The following is a 24,358-nucleotide window of genomic DNA, read 5'->3' as shown; positions in this document are numbered from 1 at the left end:
CTTAGGCCCAAAAACAAGTCTCTCAACAATCTCCTCAACCATAGTAACTCACATACGCCATGGGCCATTCCCCGATACTCAGCCTCAGCGCTAGATTGAGACACCACCTTTTGTTTCTTGCTCCTCCACGTAACAAGATTGCCACCAACAAACATAAAATACTCAGATGTCGAGCGCCTATCTGTTACTGAACCTGCCCAATCAGCATCTGTGTACCCTTCCACATCTGTACGACCATACTTGGAAAACATTAACACCTTGCCAGGAGTGCCTTTGAGGTATCTCAAAATACGTGTCACGGCACCCATTTGGTCTTCACTAGGTGAGTGCATAAACTGATTAACTACACTCACTACATATGCAATATCAGGACGTGTATGAGCCAAATAAATTAATTTTCCCACAAGCCGTTGATAGCGCTCCTTATCAGTAGTAGCTTGATCAGGATACAACCCCAACTTGTGATTCTGTTCACTAAGAGTATCAATGGGTTTACAATCCAACATTCCAGTTTCTGCAAGCAAGTCCAAAACATACTTTCTTTGGGACAAAAAAATACCATGCTTAGATCTGGCAACTTCAATCCCAAGAAAGTATTTCAAGTCACCTAATGATTTCATTTCAAACTCAGACGCAAGATATTTCTGAAGACTCTGTATTTCTACTTGATCATCTCCACTTACAATCATATCATCAACATAAATTATTAAAGCTGTCAATTTACCTCTGCGACGTTTCAGAAACAAAGTATGATCCGAGTTACTTTGTACATACCTAGACTTCCTCATAGATGCAGCAAACCTCCCGAACCAAGCTCTTGAAGACTGCTTTAATCCATACAAGGATTTCCGTAGCTTGCACACCACACCCTCCTTAGAGGTCACATGGATACCCGGCGGATCCATGTATATTTCTTCCTTGAGATCACCATGGAGGAATGCATTTTTGACATCAAATTATAACAGCGGTCAATCATGGTTAGCAGCTAAGGACAAGAGTACACGCACAGTATTGAGCTTCGCTACTGGAGCAAAAGTCTCTGTGTAATCTACTCCATAGGTCTGAGTATACCGTTTTGCTACCAATCTTGCCTTGTAACGATCAATGGAACCATCAGCCTTGTGCTTCAAAGTAAACATTCATCTGCACCCAACTGCCTTTTTCCCTTTTGGTACAGGAACTAACTCCCAAGTGGCATTCTTGTTTAACGCTTCCATCTCAATATGCATTGCATCTACCCATTTTTTATCAAATAGAGCATCCTGCAACTTAGTTGGCACACATACACTAGACAATTGACACAAATATAATGCATATGACTTAGATAAATGATGAGTTGACATATAATGGTTAATGGGATATTTGGACTTGGCATGTATATCAGGAGAATATTGTACTTTAGGTTTCCCACGGGTAGTGTGTGGGGGCAAAGAATAAGTAGACACATTACTAGAAAGTACCTCATTATCACGAGTTGATTGGGGCAGTGGCAGGGCAGAGGGGGGTCTTGTATCAATTTCATCTGTACGAGAGTCGCTAGTATCACTGTTACGTCCTTTTGAGGAAGAGTCGAAAAATTCCAAAATATCATCGGGTGACCGGTCGCTTCACATGCATCGTCATTGTCATCGCTCATCGAGGCACGCGACCGGTCACTCACTTCTACGCGATCGGTCGCGGCTTCCTCACGATCGGTCGTTTCCAGGCAGGTTCATTCGCGACCGGTCGTGTCTTTCGAGCGACCGGTCGCTTCCTGTTCGCCAGAAATTCCTTCTTCGTGTTCAAGATTTTCCACATTTTCCACTTCGAAACTCTTCAATTTACTCCCCCTCTCCCCCTGAATTGAAGAGGAGGGGGAAACATAATATGGAACTTCTTCATGAAAGGTGACATCCAAAGTAACATGAACCTTCTGAGTAGGCGAGTGATAGCACTTATAACCCTTCTAAGTAGTAGAATAGCCAATAAAGACGCAGCGGAGGGCACAAGGATCAAGTTTACTTCGTTGATGGGAGTAGACATGAACATAAGCAACACACCCAAACACCTTCGGAGGTAACTTAGAGACTGAAACTGGAGGAGTATGGGCACACAACACATCGAGCGGAGTCTTGAAATCAAGAACCTGACTAGGAGTACGGTTAATCAAGTAGGCCGTGGCCAAGACACCATGTCCCCAAAGATGATGAGGAACAGACATATCCAACATAAGAGAGCGTGCAACTTCAAGTAACTGACGATTCTTCCTTTCAGAAACGCTATTCTGTTGAGGAGTGAATGGAGTGGTAGTTTGGTGAATGATACCGTGATCACGAAAGAACTGGGTCAATGTATGATTCACATATTCACCACCATTATCAGTCCGAAACACTTTAACATGAGCATGAAACTAGGTAGATGCCATGGCACAAAAATCAGGGAGAATAGAGGCAACATCATGTTTATTCTTCATCAAATATACCCATGTTAAGCGAGTGTAGTCATCAATAAACGTAACAAACCAACGGAAACCATGAGAAGTCACACAAGCAGGACCCCATACATTAGAATGTACTAACTCAAAAGGCACAACAACTTTATTATTACTTAAGGGAAAAACAATACGGTGGCTCTTGGCCATTACACAAGTCTCACATTTGAAACTAGACTCATCACACGAACTAAATAACAAAGGAAACAAATGTCTAAGATAACCAAATGATGGATGTCCTAAGCGACGATGCCATAGCCAAAGTTGTTGCTTGTCTTTAACACTGCCACTCGGAACTTTATTAGCGACATAACCATGAACTACTGCAGCCGGCAACTGTAAGTAATACAACCCCCCTATCCGTTTACCATGCCCAATCTTCTCGTGAGTCCTGAGATCCTGAAAAAAACAATGGGTAGAATAGAAAGTAGCAGACGCGTTAAGTGTATCAAGTAAACGCCCAACAAATAATAAATTGCAATGAATATTGGGAACCAAGAGTTCATGAAACAGAGGTAAAGAAGGAGTAAGGTGGATGGTACCTTCACCGGTAACTGGAGAAGGTAAACCATTAGCATTAGTAATATAGGGGTCACGAGGGTTATGCGACAACTCATCAAACATATTATCATTATAAGTCATATGATCAGAAGCATCAGTGTCAATTATCCAAGTAGTAGAACCCACACCTGGCATAGTATCAGAAGCACACAGATTTGCAGACGGAGCCGGAGGACGGGCCTCATTGTGAGTCTGAGTGCAGGTGGCCTTGGGGCCGTACATACGAGCTTTGTAGTCAGCAAACCAATCAGGATAACCATGCTCCTTAAAACACTTCTCAGAATAATGATTCCCATTACAATGGCGACATTTAGGCGGACCGTCAAGAGAGCTAGGGGTAGAGCCAGAAGGACGAGACCTAGCAGAAGATCCAAATTTTCTGGACGAGGCGCGACCGATCGCATCGTGCTGGGCGACCGGTCATTAACGAGCTGGGTCAACTTTGAGAGCTAGCGATCCTCCTCCAAGCATAGCGGATTGACGGGTGTCTTCCTCCATGACCATGACATAGGCTGAGAGAAGGGGGGGGGGGGGGAACAGGACTGAGAGCAAGAATACTGCCACGGACACCATCATACGGTGGATCAAGTCATCCAAGAAAATCATAAACTCGATCGGCTTCAATTTCTTTCAGACGACGAGCCCCATCAGTAGAACAACTAAACTCATGTGGACGCAGACAATCAATCTCTTGCCAGATAGCATGGAGTTTTTCATGGAACACTTTCACAGATTCACCATTCTGACTTGTAAGTATGGACTGTCGTCGGAGTTGAAACAAACGAGAACTATTCTGAGTCACAGTATAGGTCTTCCGAGCAGCCTCCCATATATCAAAAGCAGTATCACCATGTTCAAACAAGGCACGAACTGGTTTATTCATGGAATTGAGAAGCCATGACTGCACCAGGCAATTATCTTCTTCCCATTCGGCATAGGCAGCGGAATCTAGAGACGGAGCAGGCTTCTTCCCATTGATCCAACTTGCCATACAATGACTAGTAATCGTAATACGCGCACCACGAGACCAAGATGCATAATTGGAGCCATCCAACTTGTCAGAAGTAATCAGGGTAGAGTAATCATGCGAGGGACGTTCCTCCTTTGGTGTAGATGCACTAGAACCAACCACAATCTTGGAATCATCACCCATGATAGCAACGGAAAAAAAACACTACACGAAGCAGATACGACAAACACAGCACAGGCACGGGCACAAGAACCGTAAAAGAAAATAGGGCACACAGTAGAACACGGGTGGGCACAACACACACAGGTCACCAGAAAGTCAGCTCTGATGTCAAGTCAAACAATATGGTAGAATATTTTCAGATATATTTCATTCTCCGAAAGGAGGTATTTATAATACAAGGTTACAAACCCTAGTAGGGTTAAACTAGGAAATAAGTGGAATCCTAATTACATAATATCTATACAAAAGGAAACAATAAAATCCTAATAGAATAAGAAGGAAATATCCTAATAGGGCTAGGATATCTTGGACATCTCACTAACATATGATGAATTCTACAATTCTTTGTATTTTCAGTGGTTTTTTGTCTACTTTATGCAATGGCTTCTTTTTGGGGAAAAATAGGTGCAGTACCTGTATCAATGTACAATGTACATGCTCATATAGTAAAGAATATCAAAGAATACAATCATAACATAGCTCAGCCAAACTAACAGCATTGATATTCCATATTTCATATTTCATATTTCGTTTGATAAGCAAGACAAATCCTAACATAACAGTGCACAATTATATATAACAGAAACATTATTACATACTTTTCTTTTTCAAACATGAGGAACTTTCGTTTAGATGTGATCAAGTGAGCAGAAGTAGAAGGGAGAAACACACATACCTCTAGTAGAACATTCTTGTGACTATGTAAAACCTTGTCATCAAATGTCTTTCCTACAATGCTCTGGACAGTTTCATTTGTCTGCAATTTTCGCAATTGTATCAAAGTGAGATCAAAATATGTGATATAGCATATATTTAAAAAATTCATAAAAATGTGATGCATCTCCCAGATCCATCAAAATAACGTTAAGTACGGCTTAGCAAGGTTTTCATATGTATTGCATATATATATAAACAGTATCTGGATCAAGAGAATGACAAAGGAAAAATCATTAGTAGGTTTAACCAGTTCACCCAATTGCTTCAACATTTAGTGCATTTGAGTACCTTTGACTTGAACTGTCTAGCAACATCTTGAAGGGGCTCAAGAAGTTTCTTAAAGTCAGCTGCCTCTGCAAAGACAAGAACCTAGGTAATAATGAAAGAGAGTTATTAAACAAAATAACCTTGCAAGTATGCTTTCGCATTTCCAAATTGTGATTGATACTAAGCTTCAAGAAAAATGTAACCCTTAAAAGTTAATGTATGTCCACAAATATTATTTTGACATATGATTTACATTAAATGACAGAAACCTGCAAATTGTCATTTTGAGTATCATGAATTCTTGTCTATCAATATATTGGCTGTAAATTGAATCAAGGAAGGGTTGACTTAGTACACCTACCCTTAGGCTAGAAATCAATCCAATATTTGAAAATGAAAAAAGTGAAAAAAAATGTTGGATGTAAATTGAATAATGAAGGGGTTGACTTTGGTCATAATGAAGGGTCTCTCTCCTCCTAGAAATAGTAATTGTATGTATATATATATTTATTTATTTTTCAAAAACAAAGACTCAAATTCACCCAATTGGGAAACGACCATCACTGTTGCTCTGTTATTTCGGCTGCACCAGCTGAAGGAAGAAGCTTTGCTCCCTACCTCCTATAGAGGTTTTATTGCTTGAAATTGTATATATCAACCAGCTTAAAAGATGAATGGAAAGAAGAGAGAGAGAGAGAGAGAGAGAGAGAGAGAGAGAGAGATGGGAAAAATGAACGGGGTGAAACTGGTTTGGAAGACAGTGAGTGGTGATTTCCTTGAGTTGGTGGGGAAAATCCATGAAATTGTGCAATTTGTGGATAACTGGAAGATGAAGACACTGTGTACCGTTAGGGTGAGTTTGGCATCCTCGGTTGCTATGGCCGTGTCTTGTGGTTTCATTGCCAGAGCACAGCTGAACGGGGTGAAACTGGTTTTGAAGTTCATGTTTTGGTTTATGGGAAATGACCCGAATTGACTCGATTAGAGAAACGACCCGAATTAACCCAATTGAGTAAATGACCATCGTTAAACTGTTCCTCTATTATTTCGGGTGCACAGCTGAAGGAAGCAAGCTCCTACCTCCACCTATAGAGGTTTTATTACTCGAAGATGAAAAATTTTATATATCAACAAACATGAAAGATGAATAAATAAGGGTAAAAGAGAGAAGGGAAAGAGAAAAAATGAACGGTGTGAGACAGGTTTAAAAGACACTCGGGGGTGATTTACCTGAGTTGGTGGGAAAAATCTATGAGATTGTTTGATTCGTGGATAATTGGAAGATGATGGCTCTCTATATTGTTGGACAGACTAACTCAATTTCTCAAACATCTCAGAGATGTTATTCAAAATGTATTTGCCCATGTACATCTACGGCTGTTAAGCTCATAATTTCATACATATACATGCCCAATTTACTTACTTCTTTTGCTTAGTTTTCTATAATTCTGAGTTATTTGCCTCTATTTGTGTGTTTTGTAGGCCAATAGAGCAAGAGAGCATAATTCATGCAATTCAAGTATGTTAAGGCCTAATTTGGATGAATGGAAGAAGAGCTTAAAGACAAACTCATTTTTCCTACAGTCCAGTTTCGTGGGTCACATTGCAAGATCTGTTTCAGCAATCTACACAGCTCGGATGAGGCCGCATTCTTCATGAAAGTTGTTCCAATGGGTGTGTACTATAACATATCCCAATTTCAGCCCCATTGAATAACTCTGGAGGCCGTAACCTAGCAAACACTGAACCATGCTCAGGATGGATTTTTGTCAGCGAGCAAAACGAGTTAGCAATTTGTTTCGGCCTTAACTTCCTCCTCCGAGCTTGGATTGGGCCAATACTTGTGTGGTTGGATCATACACATTCTGAACTTCACAATGGACATCTTAAAGTCATCATTTGCTTAAGAGAAGCCCAAGTTGTAAGCCCTTGAAGTTGCTGGTCATGCTGACATGAGGATGAGCTGGTTGGAAGCTTGGTCATGGTGAGCTAGGCATGAGCTATTGTAGCTAGTTGGAAGCTTGGTCATTGTGACATGAAGATGAGCTAGGGCTGCTGGTGGGATTTATTGGTGAAGTGCATCAACCAATTCAGATTTTATAATGCAAGTGTTGTATGCATTAGTGAAGTGCATCAACCAATTCATCTTTTATAATGCAAGTGTTGTATGCATTAGCCATATTGAATTCAGATTTATCACTCCCCTCTCCCTATAAATACCACATCCATTCCACATTCAAGACACAACAAATCCTGGGATTCACAACCCCACAATTCACTCCAACCATCCTCAAACACTCTCACAATCCCAAACACTCCAACAATCACCAAAACAACTCCAGCTTTCTTCTCTTCCATTTCCCTACGAATTTCATCTTCCTTAGCCATCACCACTCACTCAAACTCATCCCAAATCACCTCCATATCCTTCATACATCTTTCTAGAAGTGGGGAAGCTCTTGGAGAAGCATTAGAAGTGGAGAAGCACTTGGAGAAGCCTTGGACACCACAAGAACTTCAGAAAAAGGGTTCTTCTACTCTTATTGCATTCATTATGTTTTCTCATTTCTGTTCAAGTCTCTTTTCCATTATGAGTAGCTAAATCCATAACTAGGGCTTCGATGTAACCTAACATGAATATTCTGGGTTTATAAGTTTGGAGTTTCAAGTTTGATTCATGATTCATGTTCTTATTCATTATGCTTATAAGTTAACATGCTTGTTTGAATGATTGATCACCATTAGAACTTGTTTGTTAACTATCTTGGTTTGAATTAAGAGTATACACCATGCTTTAATTCGAATTGAACTATGAATAGGAAGAGTATGTATGGACATTCGACAACAGGGATTAGATACATACTTGGTTGTTTAAAATGTTCTTCTATGCTTAATGGGTTCCTAATGCTTAATTTTAGGTTAGACAACAAATGATCAAATTAGGGAATTAGGAACACAAGGTTAGGACCAAACACCATGGCCTAATCATACTTTAGCTAGAATCAATCTTTGAATCTGAATTAGACTTGTTACTTGAATCTTTATAACCCAGAATTGAATTGTTATGGTGATTCGAATGCCCTAGTCTCAAAATCTGTTTTCCAACTCTTAAAACCACTCTTTGTTACATTTGTTTACTTGTTTTTGTTTGCAATTTCATTTTGCTTCTTTTGTTCAACAATCACAACCACTCTTGTTTTAAATTCTGTTTTAGACATAACCTCCTACTTTCTTGAATTTGGTAATCTAAGTACATAACTAGTTTTAACTTCTCAGTCTTCGTGGGTACGACCTCGTACTTGTCTTGCTATACTACTAATTGCCCCGTACAATTGCGAGTTAACATAATATTAACAACAACGGCCGAGGATTATTCCTCTCTTGGCCATAATCATTTTAAAAAGTCAATATCGAAAAGTGCATCCATTACCCATCACCTAATTGTACTAATGATCATTTCAGGCCTCGGCACTAGCATGTCTTTGATTGGTGGATTGTTTTGGTTTTTACTTTAAATAATATATTCAACCGTCAATTCGGGCCAAAAGGCCTTGTAACTGAGGCTTAGAATCTATGGTTGAGGATTGTTCCTCTCTCGGCCATAATCCCTTGAAAAAAAGTTTATCAAAAAGCGGATTCACCACCCATCACTCAATTGTACTCTCGTCTATTTCTGGGCTCGGTACTAAAACGCCTCGATACAAAGCCTTTTGGATGGGATGAACAAGGCTTTGAAAATATTGAGTGCTAACTTACTTTAGGTGATTGAAAAAATGAACTAGACAATCAAATTCATGGACAATTGAAAAATGAACGCCCTTGTCCGACTTTGAGTTGATTCTCCTGCTAGCTCCGTCCACTTTTTGGTCGGGGTCCAAGATAAAAAAATGGACTCCCCTATTTGTGGTGGTTCTATACGTATAGGTATTGGCCAATGATTTGGAGTTTTTCGATTGCCGGAAATGATTCAATACACCCATGTGCTGCCGGTGCATTTGGCAGCGCATGGGTCCTATTGTGGCAGCCCTTAAGGTTCCAAAATAATCCTCATGTCATCCCAAGCTAGGATTAGTGATAAGTTATTGTTTGACTATTGAACGAAACTTCACATATTATGCGATATCCGGGTTCAACAGGTTCCGACCGTTTGATCCATCCCAATTTCAAATTTGTTGTTTCCTGTGCCTATATGATTGTGTAAGAACTGGTTAATCGAGAATCAAAGTCCCGGATACTTTGAATAATTGATTCTAGGGTTAGGTAACTTGGTTACCGTTCGATCGTGCAATCAAGAGAGATCTAACGGCTCGATCGAGACCAAACTCTTGGGACGTGTTTAGTAAACTATGTTGGACTTATAGATATGTTCGAAATAGAAATCTAAGGTCGTGGGTCCCGTGGGTCCCGCAGGGTCGATTTACCAATATGGAAAGTTCATCTTTTGACTTATTTCAATGCTCTTGAAGTTCATGTTTTAAAGTTCGTGTTTTGAACTCTTAAAGTTGATGTCTTGATTTTTTGAAGTTCATATTCGGAAATATTGAAGTTCCTATTTTGATTTTTTGAAGTTCATGGTTTGGTTTAGGGGAAACGACCCGATTAACCAAATAAGGGAAATGACCCGAATTGACCCGATTAGAGAAACGACTCGAATTAACCCAATTGGGTAAATGATTATCGTTAACTTGTTCCTCTGTTATTTCGGGTGCACAGCTGAAGCAAGCAAGAGCTTGCTCCATACCTCCTACCTCCACCTATAGAGGTTTTATTACTCGAAGATGAAAAATTTTATATATCAACAAACATGAAAGATGAGTAAAAAATTATAAAAGAGAGAAGGGAAAGAGAAAAAATGAATGGTGTGAGATAGGTTTGGAAGACACTCGGCGGTGATTTACCTGACTTGGTGGGAAAAATCTATGAGATGGTTCGATTCATGGATAATTGTAAGATGATGGCTCTGTATACTGTTGGGGTTAGCTTGGTCCTCTGTTGCAGCGGTTGCGTCCTATGCTTTTATTGCAAGAGCATACAGGCAAAAAGAGTGGATGCGGCAGCGACAGTGGAGGCAACACAAGCAAAAGGGGGTTGCTTGGCATGCTTTTGATGCCGTAGCCTTTTTTCCCTTGCAGGCGGTGTTTTGGCCATATTGAAACAGGACTACGTCGTCACACCAAAAGACAACAAGCTAATCGCGGCAGCACCCATAACAACTACAATAGTCATCGTTTTTCAATTCTCTATGAATTGGACATACTGATTGAATTTCTCAAACATCTTAGGGACATCATAACTCAAACCCCGGTGGAATTCGCAACCGCCCCAAGTAACTCAAAACTCAAAGGTTTCCCAACTTTGTTCATTTATTTCCCTTCAATCTCTCTCTCTCTCTCATTTATATTTATTCTTCCCGTTCATTTTTTTATTTGTATATTTTTAATTTTTTGATTGGTAAGGAGCAAGCAGTAGGGAGCACGTACTAGAGATAATTGGGTTTTTTTGCTCTCTCTAGGCGCTCTGTTCTATTTTGTTCTTTCTTCATGCTTCGATATATTAAATATGATGTTGTTGTTTATGTTATGTTGCTTTTTCGTTGTGTGTTTATGTTTGCTTTTTCGTTATGTGGTTTCGGAAAAAATCAAGAATTTATATTTTAAGAGTGATGTGATGATTGCATATTAATCTTTAAGTTTATTATTTGTAATCGACATATGAGTACCTCTGTTATAGCTTTCTTGCTTTGCTTAATTTTCTCTGATCACATATGCATGTCCTCTAGTATGTTTTCTTTACTCTCTCTCTTTCTCTCTCTCTCTCTCTCTCTCTCTCTCTCTCTCTCTCTCTCTTATTTGATTTATATTTTATGTTTTGAATTCTTGAAGTTCATATTTTGAATTCTTGAAGTTCATATCTTGTATTTTTTGAAGTTCATGTTTCGATTTATTGCAATGGTCTTGAATTTCATGTTTTGATCTATTATTTGGTTTATTTTTCTTATCATGAGCTAATATTTTTTCAAGAAATGCATGACTTATGTTTTTTTCCCCTAAAAGTTAATAACTTTTAATATCTAATGTTATTCAAATTGTATTTGCCTATGTACATCTACGGCCGAGGATTGTTCCTCTCTCGGCCACAATGATTTTTAAAAGTCAATATCGAAAAGTGCATCCATTACCCATCACCTAATTGTACTAATGATCATTTCAGGCCTCGACACTAACATGTCTTTGATTGGTGGATTGTTTTGGTTCTTGCTTTAAATGATATATTCAACCATCAATTCGGGCCAAAAGGCCTTGTAACTAAGGCTTAGAATCTATGGCTGAGGATTGTTCCTCTCTCGGCCATAATCACTCGAAAAAAGTCTATCAAAAAGTGGATTCACCACCCATCACCCAATTGTACTCTCATCTATTTCTAGGCTCGGTACTAAAACGCCTCGATACAAAGCCTTTTGGATGGGGTGAACAAGGCTTTGAAAATATTGAGTGCTAACTTACTTGAGGTGGTTGAAAAAATGAACTAGGAGATCAAATTCATGGACAATTGAAAAATGAACGCTCTTGCCTGACTTTGAGTTGATTTTCCGGCTAGCTCCGGTCACTTTTTGGTCGGGTTCCAAGATAAAAATTGACTCCCCTAGGATTAGCAATAGGTTATTGTTTGACTATTGAACGAAACTTCACATATTATGCGATATTCGAATTCGACAAGTTCCGACCGTTTGATCGATCCCAATTTCAAATGTGTTGTTTCACGTGCCTATATGATCGTGTAGGAACTGGTTGATCGAGAATCGAAGTCCCGGATACTTTGAATAATTGATTCTAGGGTTAGGTAACCTAGTTATCGTCCGATCGAGAGGGATCCAACAGCTCGATCGAGATCGATCCGACCGCTCGATTGAGACCAAACTCTCGGGATGTGTTTAGTAAACTCTGTTGGACTTATAGATACATTCGGAATAGAAATATGAGGTCGTGGGTCCCGCGGGCCCGATTTACCAATATTGAAAGTTTGACCGCTCGGTTGACCCTGAGTCTTCCGGCGCTGTCTTGTCCTTCGGGAAGTACTAGAATGACCTTTTAAATGAGATTTGATTTAGAACTTGGCTTATTTGGTTTATTGAAATTTGATATATGTTTTGACTATTGATTTTATCATAATGTGATATGAGTTTTCCAAGGATTATTATTGTTTTTATGGTTATTATTAGAATATAGGGATTGGGTGATATGGGGTTTGATTAGAAAAGTATTTTATGGATTGTCTTACAAGGAAAACTCCTTTTGGCGACCACCTCCTTTGGTCACTAAAAGCTGAAATTTCGTCGCCAAATACCTTTAGTGACGAAATGTTTTCGTCGCTAAATTGGTCACCTTAGCCTCGTGGCTAAAAGTCTCAGGCAACAAAAGGCGACGAAACTACATTTTCGTCGCCAAAATCTTTATGCGACCAATATGTTTCATCGCGCAACAGTAAAAAGTTGGTCGCCTATACAGACGAGTTCCCACCAAAATACCAAAAGTTTGCTGCGAATTGGGGAATGATTGGGCGACCAAACAGATTGGTTCGTTGCCAATAGGTTCTGGTGACTATTGGATTTGGTCGCTAAAGCTTACTTAGTTGGTCGCTAAAATATGTATATTTTAGATGTTCATAATGATTTTATTTATATTCTGTTTTGTGATAATATTAACCTTTTGTTCATCAACATATTGCAATTTCAAAAAAAAAAAAAAGAGGGTAAATAGATCAATAGAAAATGGCATGAATAAAAGTCTCTCATTCAAAAGTACACAAGCGTACTAATTATTCAAGTACACATTACATAGTGACATAAACGTGTGAAGAACTCTCCACTCAAAGATTGGAGGCCAAGCTCCATATATTCTTGCCCTTGGTAAACCCAAGTTCTGCAGTTATTATTCCCCCACTCTAAGACTAGGTTTCGACTGGAAAAATGCATGTGTACTATGCCTTTGTAATTCCAAGTTTTGTGGTCATGATCTTTAACATTGTGGGATAGGGACTATGATCTAATATGGTGGAATTCCCAAGCACTATGCCAATTGTTGCTTGATCTTCTCAAAGCCATCAATCTTCCTTTACAAAAGAAACAAAACAAGGAAATGCCAATGGTCAAGAAGATGCCAAAACCAAGAGAATTTAAATATAAAGAATATATAGAGACCAAAAACAAACAATTTTCGATAACACAATTACAAGAAATCTTGCACAAACCCATTAGAAAACATAAATCATAAAATCCAAAGTATAATCCACACCTTAACCAACATGGGTTGCATAACTTCTCAACACAATACAAAACATGTATTCCATTTTAATACCCTTAAACAAACAACACCACAATGACATTGACAACCACTATAGTTGTTAATAAGAAAACAAGTGGTAATGAGAAGAAGAGGTTCTTACCTCAAATGGTCCTCTGTCCAAAACCCCAAACCAAATCCTTCCACCTGCTCAAATAATCTCATATGCAAAAACAGAATATTACCTCAGTAAAGTTAGACTCCTAAATGGCATTGTTCTAAACACATTATAAGATAAAGAGAACCACAAACCCAAATAAGGCAATCGCTTATTGGTTTTAATATTTTCAATGCATATAGAAACACTGAATGACAACTTTTTCAGTTTCTACTAGAATACAATGAAGAATTGAAATAAAAAGAGATCTAAATGTAGAAAAACAGGATTGAATTGAAATAAAATAACATGAAAAATGCTTTAAAAGTGAAAACACAAGCTAACAGAGTATGATCCTAGTGAAAAACTAGAATTCTTTATCATATTTTCAAGCCTATGAGACACAGTTTTCTTCAGCACATAGCACGACATTCCTAATTTTCTAGGCACTTCAATTTGGTCTTCAACCATTGCTAAGCAAAAAGACAATTCAACAAATAGAGTATGGAGTAGTTTTCAGTAAATCATAGATGACCAAATAAATATTTTGTTAAACAATTTGGGCAGAAACACTTCAATTTGAGAAATTCACTAAAAATTCAATTTGAGTCAAAATGGTGCGAAACTTTACAGATCAGAACTAGACACATAAAACTTCCTCACATAAAAATTTCATGGCATTCGAAATTAAGGAAGCATGTCAAAAACAAAATCTAAAACAGACTGGGCTGTAGAGTTTTCTGCTTCCTGCAACATAACTACTTTGAAAATTTGCCAAAAATTCAATTTAACTCCAATTTGTATGGAACCAGTTTTCAAATGCTCATTGACATGTCTAATTATTAAAAAAACCAGATCAAAATATAAATCCAAACTAGGCCTTCTGGTCCAGAACATAACACAAAATCACAGATTTCTGCATAACCTCATATTTCATAAACCAACCCAAATCTTAAAATTCAACACTTATCAGCTTTAAACATCAAACACTAAATCATTCAAATGTGACTATTTACTATTGAAAGAGTATTAATCTAAAATGACCAACTACAATGGAAAAAAAAAAAACAAAGGCAGAGCTTAAATTGAATAACCACCTGTGAAATTTTTACAACAAAAACCACAATGGCAGGTGCAACAATTACGCAGCTTCTCCTGCACTAAACAACATGGCTAAATAGCAAAAACTCTAAAAGAAATACAAAGTGTCTATAAAAAAAATGGAAAATTTGATATATCATTGAAGAAACAAGACTACAGTGCAATATTGAGTTACAAAGCACAACCAATTAAAGAAAGGGAAAACAGAGGAAAATGCAACTACAAAAACAGAGAGAGAGAGAGAGAGGGGGGTTGTCAAAACCTGATTCCATTCCACATCTATGTACCCAACCAATTCAATAGAAAATTAAGTTCTAAATAGGCAAGTGATGTCAAAAAAAAAAAAAAGACTTATAAATTTCATCACCATGAAAAACATAGAAAAGTACACATGAGTTTTCAGTATAAAGAACCATTGTCAAGATATACGAACTCAACCGCACTAGAATTTTTAACAAATAAAACCACATAAAGAATACATACCAAGAACGAGATACAGTTGGGCATGAGCCATGACCTTTGCTATTACAGGTCTGAAAACACTCAAGAAAAATCAGTTTCAATCTCCTTCAACCACCAAAAAAAAAACCCAATAGGCACCAGATCTAACATTAAAACCTTCAATGAACCATAAATTGCAATTGTATATGAAAGAAAATTGATGAAATTGAAAAAGAAAAAAAAATCTTACCTTTCTAGTCAATTTCAGTTTTGGAAAGGGATTTAGGTGTGATGAGAGAGAAGCAGACCCAACCCAAAGGCATAGCAAGAGATAGGATAGAGAGGAGAATGAGAAAGAGAGAGAGGGCAAATTTACAATCTTAACTGGAACACCTCAGTGCCTAATAAGATTGCTTCTTATTGTAGTTCATCCTGCAAATTTACAAACTTATAAATAGGAGCACCACACTACACTGAAATAAAGAGAAAAAGATCAACCATGTTTATCTTCAACTACACATAGTTTAGCTAATAGTTTCACTAAGCACAAGCATATCTATGACAGACCTTAAAATTGAACATATCTCACATTTCAATCATCATTGTCAAAGTAGCAAATTTGCATAAGTCACAAGCTTAGATTTGCATAAAACCAAGATTACATAGACTCACAACCTGAGACAACAATACATTAATTTCAAGTGCTAGCAGCACCAACACCATATTTATTGTTATATCCATCTCAAATTGGTTAAAAACAAATTAGCACCTTCTATTAGTGTTGGCTTTTTTATTCAGCCTTAAGCAGTCAACACACACTTACCTGCTACTCTTAAATCAAGGATTAGACAGAGTACTTGAACATTGGTCCCTAGTGTTTAACATAAACTGTTGAGTGAATTATCTTAGCTAAAAAATGTCAGATTAGAAAACCATCTTAAAAACAACTTTTGTCTCTTAACGTACAACCCAAAATTTCTGAGTAATAATAAAGGAAAACACAACCAATTCCAACACTCAACTGAAAATCCACCTAAAAATATAAGCCACCCCACCAATTCAATTGCACCAAAAAAAAAAAAAAAAAACAAAAACAAAAACAGAGAAATAGACCTCAACTGAATGAAGTGGAAGGAGATGGGGAAATGGGTGCTCGTTAGATCTGATTCATTCGATTTTAAAGGCTAGCATATGCATATACAGAAGGAATGGTTCTAAGATGCAAGGCAGACAAAGAATCTACAACCACCCAAAACGAAGATGACCCATTTCATACTTTTATGATGTCGGTTTGTAGAGCCACTTGCTCTTTAATTAAAATAGCAAAAATTAAATTTAGCACTCTTTGAGATATAAGAGTGGAGAGAGTTACCTTAAGAGCGCTTGAAAGCATTTGGGAATGAAGCACCATCAGTTTTCAGATTGAATATTTAGGCTAAAATCTTGAAAAAATAATAGTGCGAGAGAGATGGGCCCTTAAGAGTGTAGGCGTAAGAAGGTTTGGGAATGAAGATGGTTTCTAGATGGGAAAGAACGCTAGAGGGTTAGGTTAGAGAGGGCAAGAATGTTGGGGGTCAGAGACGGCGAAAGAAAGATTTGGGGTAGAGAGAGCGAGAGAGAGATTTGGTGAAAAAAATAATAGATTGCAGAACGAAAATTTGGTGAAAAAAAAGCGCTCATGCGAAAAAAAGAACAAAAAGTGGGGGCGGGCCACCAAAAATTGAGCGGACAAAATACTTCGCGACCAATATTATAGTAATCAGCGACCATGTTTTTTGTCGCATGATTTCCGCGCCCACTCTTATATCTCCCGCCTTGTACTTAGCGACCAAAAATACAGAGTCGTCGTAGGTTATAACATTGTGACCAAAAACTTTGGTCGCCAATACTTATTTATTTCATGGGTAATTATCCATTGTTGAAATTTGATACTTGGAATTCGTAAGAAACTATTGGCGACCAACTCTGGAAATTTGGTTGCAGAATCACCCTATCAGTGACCAACAATAGTTCGTCGCTGATAAGTTTGGTTGCAAGCTTGCATATTTATACAATTGGATTATTTTGATTATTGAGACTATGAATTTATAATACGGTTTATTTTGTGATTTATGGTATTTTATGGATTTATCGGAGTTTATTTTGATGTTTGGAGTTTATGAATATTTTGGGTTGTAGAATTTATGTTTTTGAGAGATTATTTTCTATACTATGAATAAATATTCGATTCTTTTGGAATATTGAGAATTTGAAAAAAATTGAATTAAGGGAGGGTTTATTATCTTATATATATATATATATATATATACAGAAATTCTCTTATGCGGACATCCGGATGTTATTATTGTGCGGACGCCGTGTATTTTGTACTACCCCTCTCTATTTTCCTGCCTGTTTACAATAGGATCCGCACAATAATAATGTGCGGACATCCGGATAAGAGAATAACTGCATATATATATATATTGGAAGACTCTGGCTCAGAACTAGAACTAGTTTTACCAAAAGGATTACTAGATTCTGCTTTGGATTCTAGTAGGGCAACTAGATCTTGCTTCATTTCATAGTTCTCAGTTTGTAACTTTTGGCTTATTTGTTTTAACTCTAAAATTTCTTTTTTAACGTTTTAACTTCTAATTGAAGATCTTGAAGGGTGGCTTGGAAAATAATGAAGATTAGGGGGGAAGAACTTCTTGGCAATTTTTGCTGGATCAACTAACTAGGGCTTATTTATAATATAAGACTTTAGACTTGATAAGCTTATAAAAATAAATAATATAAGACTTTAGAGGAAGACTTATAAGGTTATAAGGTTATAAGGTTATAAAATAATATAAGACTTAGACTTAGTTTTTAGTTTCAAGACTTTAGTGAACGTGAGACTTGGGCATTAATGAAGATGATGACTCAAATATTCAATTTGTAGGAAGAAGAAGGCTTTGAAGAAACGGAGCAATTGATAATAAAAACTCAGAATGGAATAATTGCACACTATTAAAATATAAAGATATAAACCAATATAATCGTAATTTAAATAACCTGCATAAGGACCACGCATTAGATAATTCTATGATTAATCATAAAGAATTTAAAAAATAGGCGTATTGGAACAAACTGTATAAATAAAAAACTATGATATAACTAAACTCAAATAAATTAAATATGCAAATTATTGAAAATAATAATTGGCTCATAAAATAATAATAAACTATGGGTTTGTGAATTGCACCATCATATGTACCTTCCCTGATTCGATATGGATGATAACCACACGTGCATTGAGGTATTTTCCGACGTGTGAGATATTGATGACCTGGGCACCCTTGGCAGGGTGTGTCGTAGGCCTTGACCGGCATTCCGCGCGCGTAAGACTTGTTTTAGCTCCACATGTATTGAGGATTCTACCGTGCGTGTTTGGGGAGCAATAGTCCTCCAATTGGACTATTCATTCCATAGCCACACGAATATTGAGGATTCTACCATGTGGTCTAGTAAAACAATCTCTGTGTTGGATTGTTTTCCCCCGGTACATGATGTGCACTATGATATGTACCTCTATTGTTTTTGATACTTGATATATTACACACGCAGCAACTCTTCGGAGGTGTGTCGAGATACCAAGCACCCTTGACTAGCAATCTTCGCGCGTAGGAGGGATCGCATGTGTATTGAGGATTTTACCGTGCGTGTTTGGGGAGCAATAGTCCCCCGATTGGACTGCTCATTCCCTAGCCACATGAGTATTGAGGATTTTGCCTTGTGATCTAGTTAAAACAATCCCCCGATTGGATTGTTTTCCTCTAGTACATATTGATGGTATGGGGTGTGTATGTGTGTGTGTATATATATATATATACACGTGGGAAAATTTATGGATCAACTAAACTAAGCTCAAGTTTAGAACCATGATTCCCACTGGCATAAATGGTTTAATCATCAACATTGAATTCAATATTTCTTTATTTTTATTTTTATTTTTATTTTGTTTTTACAAGCGATTGGAGAGGGATTTTACACAAATGTTAATTGGGTGCCTAAGCTTTCCAACCACTACCATGAATTGGAGGATGGTGCATTAAAAATAGTGTGGCACCACATTAAGAAGACACGGGTTATGCAAATTGTTTTAAACATGAAATCATTTAATCCATATGAGTCTAATTTTATTTCATCAGTAAACATAGAATAGAACTGTCGCTTATCTTACGTGGGCTTGACTTTCTTACTTTAGCTATTTTTTATAAATTGTGCTTTCATGCAATCTGTTCAAACTCAAGTAATATTTTTTATAGTAAATTGAGCTTAGACCCATAAAATTCATTTTAAATCACCTACAATCCTTTCCTTTAGTTTTCTATTTAAAATACCCAATTTTTTCAAATAATACCCGATGACTAGGATCCAACTAAGCAAGTTACCTAATATAACTTAAAATCTGATTTATTGTATTTTTCGGATTCCAAACCTACCCCTATTTATAAGTTATTGTGTTATGAGGGGGTGTAACTAATGACACACGTTGAATTTGGAAAGATCTCCAAATAGTTATAATGGATGTAGGAATTAATTTAGAAACTTATTTGAAATTAAATATTAAATTCCATATTAAAGTATTAGTAATCTATTTACGACTAGTAATCTATTTTTGAATTAATGTTGTTTTCCTTTTATGAATTACGACTAGTAATCTATTTAACTTATTAGTAATTTAAATTCAATATTAAATTTAGGAATTAATGTTGTTTTCCTTTTATGAATTATACGACTAGTATTCTATTTTATTATAGTTTTATGAATAATAGTGTACATTCTAATTATGTTGAAAAATAATTTGATAATCTATTTATTATTTGTTTTTTGAAAAACATTTTTTTAATGAACCTATTTTTTCTAAATGAACTTATTTTTTCTGTCCAAATAATGTACCTATTTTTTTTTCTCTAATAATGTACCTAGTAAAACAATTTACCTAGTATAATGAACCTATTTTTTTGCTAAATTTTGTATCTATTTTTTTCTCTAAATAATGTACCTATTTTTTTTCTCTAATAATGTATACCTAGTAAAACAATTTACCTAGTATAATGCACTTATTTTTTTCTTCTAAATAATGTACCTATTTTTAATTTATAAAAAATGTGCATAAATTTCAATTATACGACATACCTATTTTCTATAAATTATTGTGTACATATTTTTAATTCCTGAAAAATGTACGGAAATTTCAATTACAAAGTAACTGACCTATTTTTGTTAATTTTTTGGGTAAATAATATACCTATATTTTTATACATATATATTTATATTTATATTTTTCATATATATGTACATTATTGGATATGTAATTTACATTTTTTTGTTGTTGCAATTTTAGGGGAATGGCAACCAAAAGAAATGGGGTGATTGCTATGCTATTAATAGGGAGTTTTAATTACAATTATGGCAGTTAATGAAATGCTTGGAATAAATTATAAATAAAATATGAAGTCTGATGTCAAAGATGTAAAAACATAGGAATACTATGACCTATTATATCTTAAGTTTGAAATTGGGTTTTACACATAGATTTATAGAATGATGGGTATATGTCTAGGAAATAGAAATTGTAGGGACCTATATCAGACAAACCCTATTTTTTATTTGAGAAAATATTACCAAAACTTCAATATGCAATTTAAGTAGTAAATAATATGAACTAGCATCCCATACAAATATTCCATATGTTCCAGCAGGGATCGAGTTTCACATCAAATAACCATTCCGTTGCCACCATAACATTCGGAACCTACCACCACACCTGCCATGCAATGAAACAAAAAAAAAAGCTAAGCAATTACCCCAAGCAAAAAGGCAAAAACACATAATAGTAAAACTCCAAAACAGAGGATGGTGTAAAAAGTTACAACAAAATACATTTTATAGTGAAGTTTACAAAGTCTTCATCATATTCCTACATGCAGGGTTAAATGGAATTAGGTATTAAAAACATCACAAATATATATTATTGTTCTCGTATCAATGTGATTAGATTTCAAGACTTTTACCAATGAAATGAATACAATCACCACTACACCAAATGCTAATTAGTAAAAAGTAGGAAATTAAGACCATTAATTACCCCTTTACTTTTTCTTTTTAAAACTTGGTCGGCAGAACAAAACTAGAGTTTGTTTAATTCCTTATCCAAAATGTCCACTCTTGCCGCAGTAGGATATCGGGTTATTGTCTCGGATAGTTGAAACGGGGCATCTAGGTATTTATTTATAACTTTTATGTTCTGATTACATTTGGACCTTTGCGTTTCTGTTTTTATTGAAATCATTTTGTTAGCTTTTTTCAATATATGTGTGTTTCTTTTGTGATTCTTTCAATTGTCTGTTTCTGGGTTGTTGTTCTATTGGTCCTGTTTCTGGGTTGTCGTGGCATCATTTTTCCTATATTCGTTTTGGTGCTTACTCAAATGCATTATTACCTTGTATTGTAACTTATTGTAAATGAAAGGTTACCAAAACTTAAACCAAAGGCATTTTCTAAAAATGGTTGTAGTTGAGATAAGGAATTTCTAGGAAAGATGAAAAATAATCACAAGTACCAAATAGTTTTTGTCCCTTTTCTAAAAATATGCTGGTTATGAAAGAAAAAGTCTTTGGTTTAGGGCGGAGGAAGAGTCTTGATTCTTTTGAACTCCAGAGAGGTCCTCATCATCCCTGCCCATGTAAATCTGTTTCTTTGGAGTGAGGCCACATCTACGATTGGCACGTGTGTAGTGGATATCGATTGTACAATTAACTCAATGGGGGGCTACAATGAAGTTGTAATTTTTTGTTTCTATTGAAGTAGTGGTTTGAAAAGTAGATCTAAAACAAACATAACCTTAGACGGTACACATTATAATGTGATTTGAAAAGTACTTGTTTCAATTACAGACAACAACGTACGTCTTAGTCTATAATGGGACTCCCAAACAATGCACCATAAAATTCATCTTCAGAAAGATACACAACAACAAATATCCCAATAAATCCTTGCGGTCCTAAATGAAGTTGGCTAATCATAGAGTGCAGGATCAGATAACCTAGGAGTTGGGATAGCAACCAAAGGGATCTTCTTTTTCAGCACAATCCCAAACTTCTCTGAAAGATCCAACTTCTGTCCTTGTGGCAATGTCCAGTCAAAAGAGTGCACAAGTGTCGCAAGTGAATGCATCACCATCCTCTCAGCCATTGCAATCCCAGCGCATATCCTTCTGCCAGACCCAAATGGGAAGTAGTTGAAGTCATTTCCACTATAGTCCCATTTGCTGTTCAAGAACCTTTCTGGATCAAACACCAATGGGTTTACTCAAATAGAAGGATCCCTGTGTATTGCCCAGACGTTCACGAAAATCCGAGACCCTTTCGGGATGGTGTAGCCGCCCACAGTGCAGGTTTCACTTGGGCAGTGAGGGACTAGTAGTGGCAGGGGCTGGGTGCAAGCGCAGAGTTTCTTTCATCACAGCTTGTAAGTAGGGTAGATTATGAATATGAGACTCTTCTACAATGTTGTGTTTGCCAACTACAGCTTCTAGTTCTTGCTGGGCTTTTTTCATCACCTCTGGTCTGTGCATAATTTCAGCCAATGCAAACTCAACTGTGTTGGAGGAAGTGTCAGTGCCACCCACCACCATATCCTGCCCATAGTTACATTACAAAGCATCATGTTAATGGACTTAGTTGTTTAACTTGAAACAAGAAAAAAAAGCAATGCTTGAGCTTTTCATGTCACACATTGACAACTGCGTGTTTTTGACATCTCATTGAAACACATCCAGGTTTTGAACTGTTCAGCTGTTAGTTTACCAGTTGCAAGCTTAAGCATTGACCTCTCCATTTATTTGGAGGGAGCTTTAATTAAGGGATCTCTCAAATAAACTTATTTGAGAAACACCTATGTACATTGTATTTAAATAATGCGACCATATATTTTCCAAGTCTTTATTCATAAATAATTTCTTTAAAAAATAACTTGTAAGAAAACAATTAACCATTTGATAAAATGATAGCCATTTTAGTGTTTTTTTGGAAACTAATGATATACAAAAAAAGAAAGAAAGAAACGAAAGTGTTCAAGTGAAGTTAAAACAAGTCATACATCTATACTTACCATAAGCAGAGCTTTGACATGGGTCATAGTGAAAGGCGTCTTCGAATCTCCTCCCTCGTCTTTCAACTTCAACAAAAACGTCAAAACATCAATGCTCTTTTTCACACCTTCTTTCTCCATCCGCAGCCGTTGATCAATTACCTTCTCAAATATCCCATCAAACCTCCGAGCCAACCCTGCCATCTGCTTCTCCACGCCTTGCAAATCGAACCGGGCCAAACCCGGGTAAAAGTCCGAAACATTCGGCTTCCTCATAAGCTCCGTCATCTCCGATACAACTTCCCGAAACTCGGCTCCAAGTCCAGCCCTCTCGTCCCCCTCCACCGTCCCACCCCACAACGTGTTGGTGATAACATTGAGCACGTTCAAGAACATCTGCTCGCCGATGTTTACCGCCGACCCGACCCGACTGTAGAAGTACCCGACAGTTTCCCGGAGCTGCTTTCGCCGGAGTTCGTACACCGAGTCCAGAGTGGTGTTGCTGAGCATCTTGAGCACGCAGACTTTTATTGGGAATATTTATGTCACTTTTAATTGTCGCATGCAAAATAGGGTCAAGTTTTATGTAGCTAGGCTTAGGTCGATTGTACTTGGGTGGTACAATATATGTTGTAAAAGTGTACGTGGGTTGAGTGTGATAATAATTAAAGTGGGGAGATTAGGTGTCAGCCTCTTCTCCAGCTTTCAATTTCCATGATAGTCGGATCGATATGTCATTTATCGTGCATATTTGCATGAGAGAGAGAGAGAGAGAGAGAGAGAGAGATTTGCAGAAAATGAAATGATCACTAGATAGATAGATGAGATATTAAACCACACAGATGACATGCCAGTGCTTTATTTAGACATACTCTGACTGATGTTTTTCTTCCTCTCCTACACTCTACTAAACCCTAGCTATAGGAGTTGGGATAGAAACCAAAGGGATCTTCTCTTTCAATTGTCTGTTGTTCTGGGTTGTTTTTTCAATATATATTAAAGTATATTTTAAATCTTGGAGTGGTCTTCTTTATTAAAAAACGATAAGTTTT

The 24,358-nt window shown here is 36.8% G+C and overlaps 1 protein-coding gene, 1 long non-coding RNA gene and 1 pseudogene across 3 annotated transcripts in view; 1 reads left to right on the top strand and 2 right to left on the bottom strand.

Annotated features, from left to right (window-relative positions):
* Positions 1 to 10,578: 10,578 nt before the first annotated feature.
* The window catches only part of LOC110769492 (putative plastidic glucose transporter 3), a 62,965-nt gene continuing 49,185 nt past the window's right edge, over positions 10,579 to 24,358 (top strand). Inside the window, exon 1 of the mRNA XM_088250822.1 lies at positions 10,579 to 10,600. The gene's annotated coding sequence lies outside the window, so the exon portion shown is untranslated. The remainder of the gene's footprint in view (positions 10,601 to 24,358) is intronic.
* On the bottom strand, positions 12,962 to 16,946 carry LOC110745306 (uncharacterized). The gene is made up of 5 exons (XR_015834784.1): positions 16,558 to 16,946; positions 15,436 to 15,617; positions 15,228 to 15,277; positions 13,650 to 13,706; positions 12,962 to 13,316 (listed from the first exon to the last, which is right to left on the bottom strand). It is a non-coding gene; the product is annotated as an uncharacterized LOC110745306 (long non-coding RNA).
* On the bottom strand, positions 22,144 to 23,831 carry LOC110745307 (flavonoid 3'-monooxygenase CYP75B137-like; annotated as a pseudogene). The gene is made up of 2 exons (XR_002524793.2): positions 23,328 to 23,831; positions 22,144 to 22,854 (listed from the first exon to the last, which is right to left on the bottom strand). The product of XR_002524793.2 is annotated as a flavonoid 3'-monooxygenase CYP75B137-like (transcript).

The sequence above is a fragment of the Prunus avium genome, chromosome 3 (genome assembly GCF_965620075.1).
Source record: "Prunus avium chromosome 3, drPruAviu1.hap1.1, whole genome shotgun sequence".
Lineage (NCBI taxonomy): Eukaryota > Viridiplantae > Streptophyta > Magnoliopsida > Rosales > Rosaceae > Prunus > Prunus avium.
The sequence above is the reverse complement of the archived record's forward strand: the minus strand, read 5'-3'. Positions and strand labels throughout refer to the sequence as shown.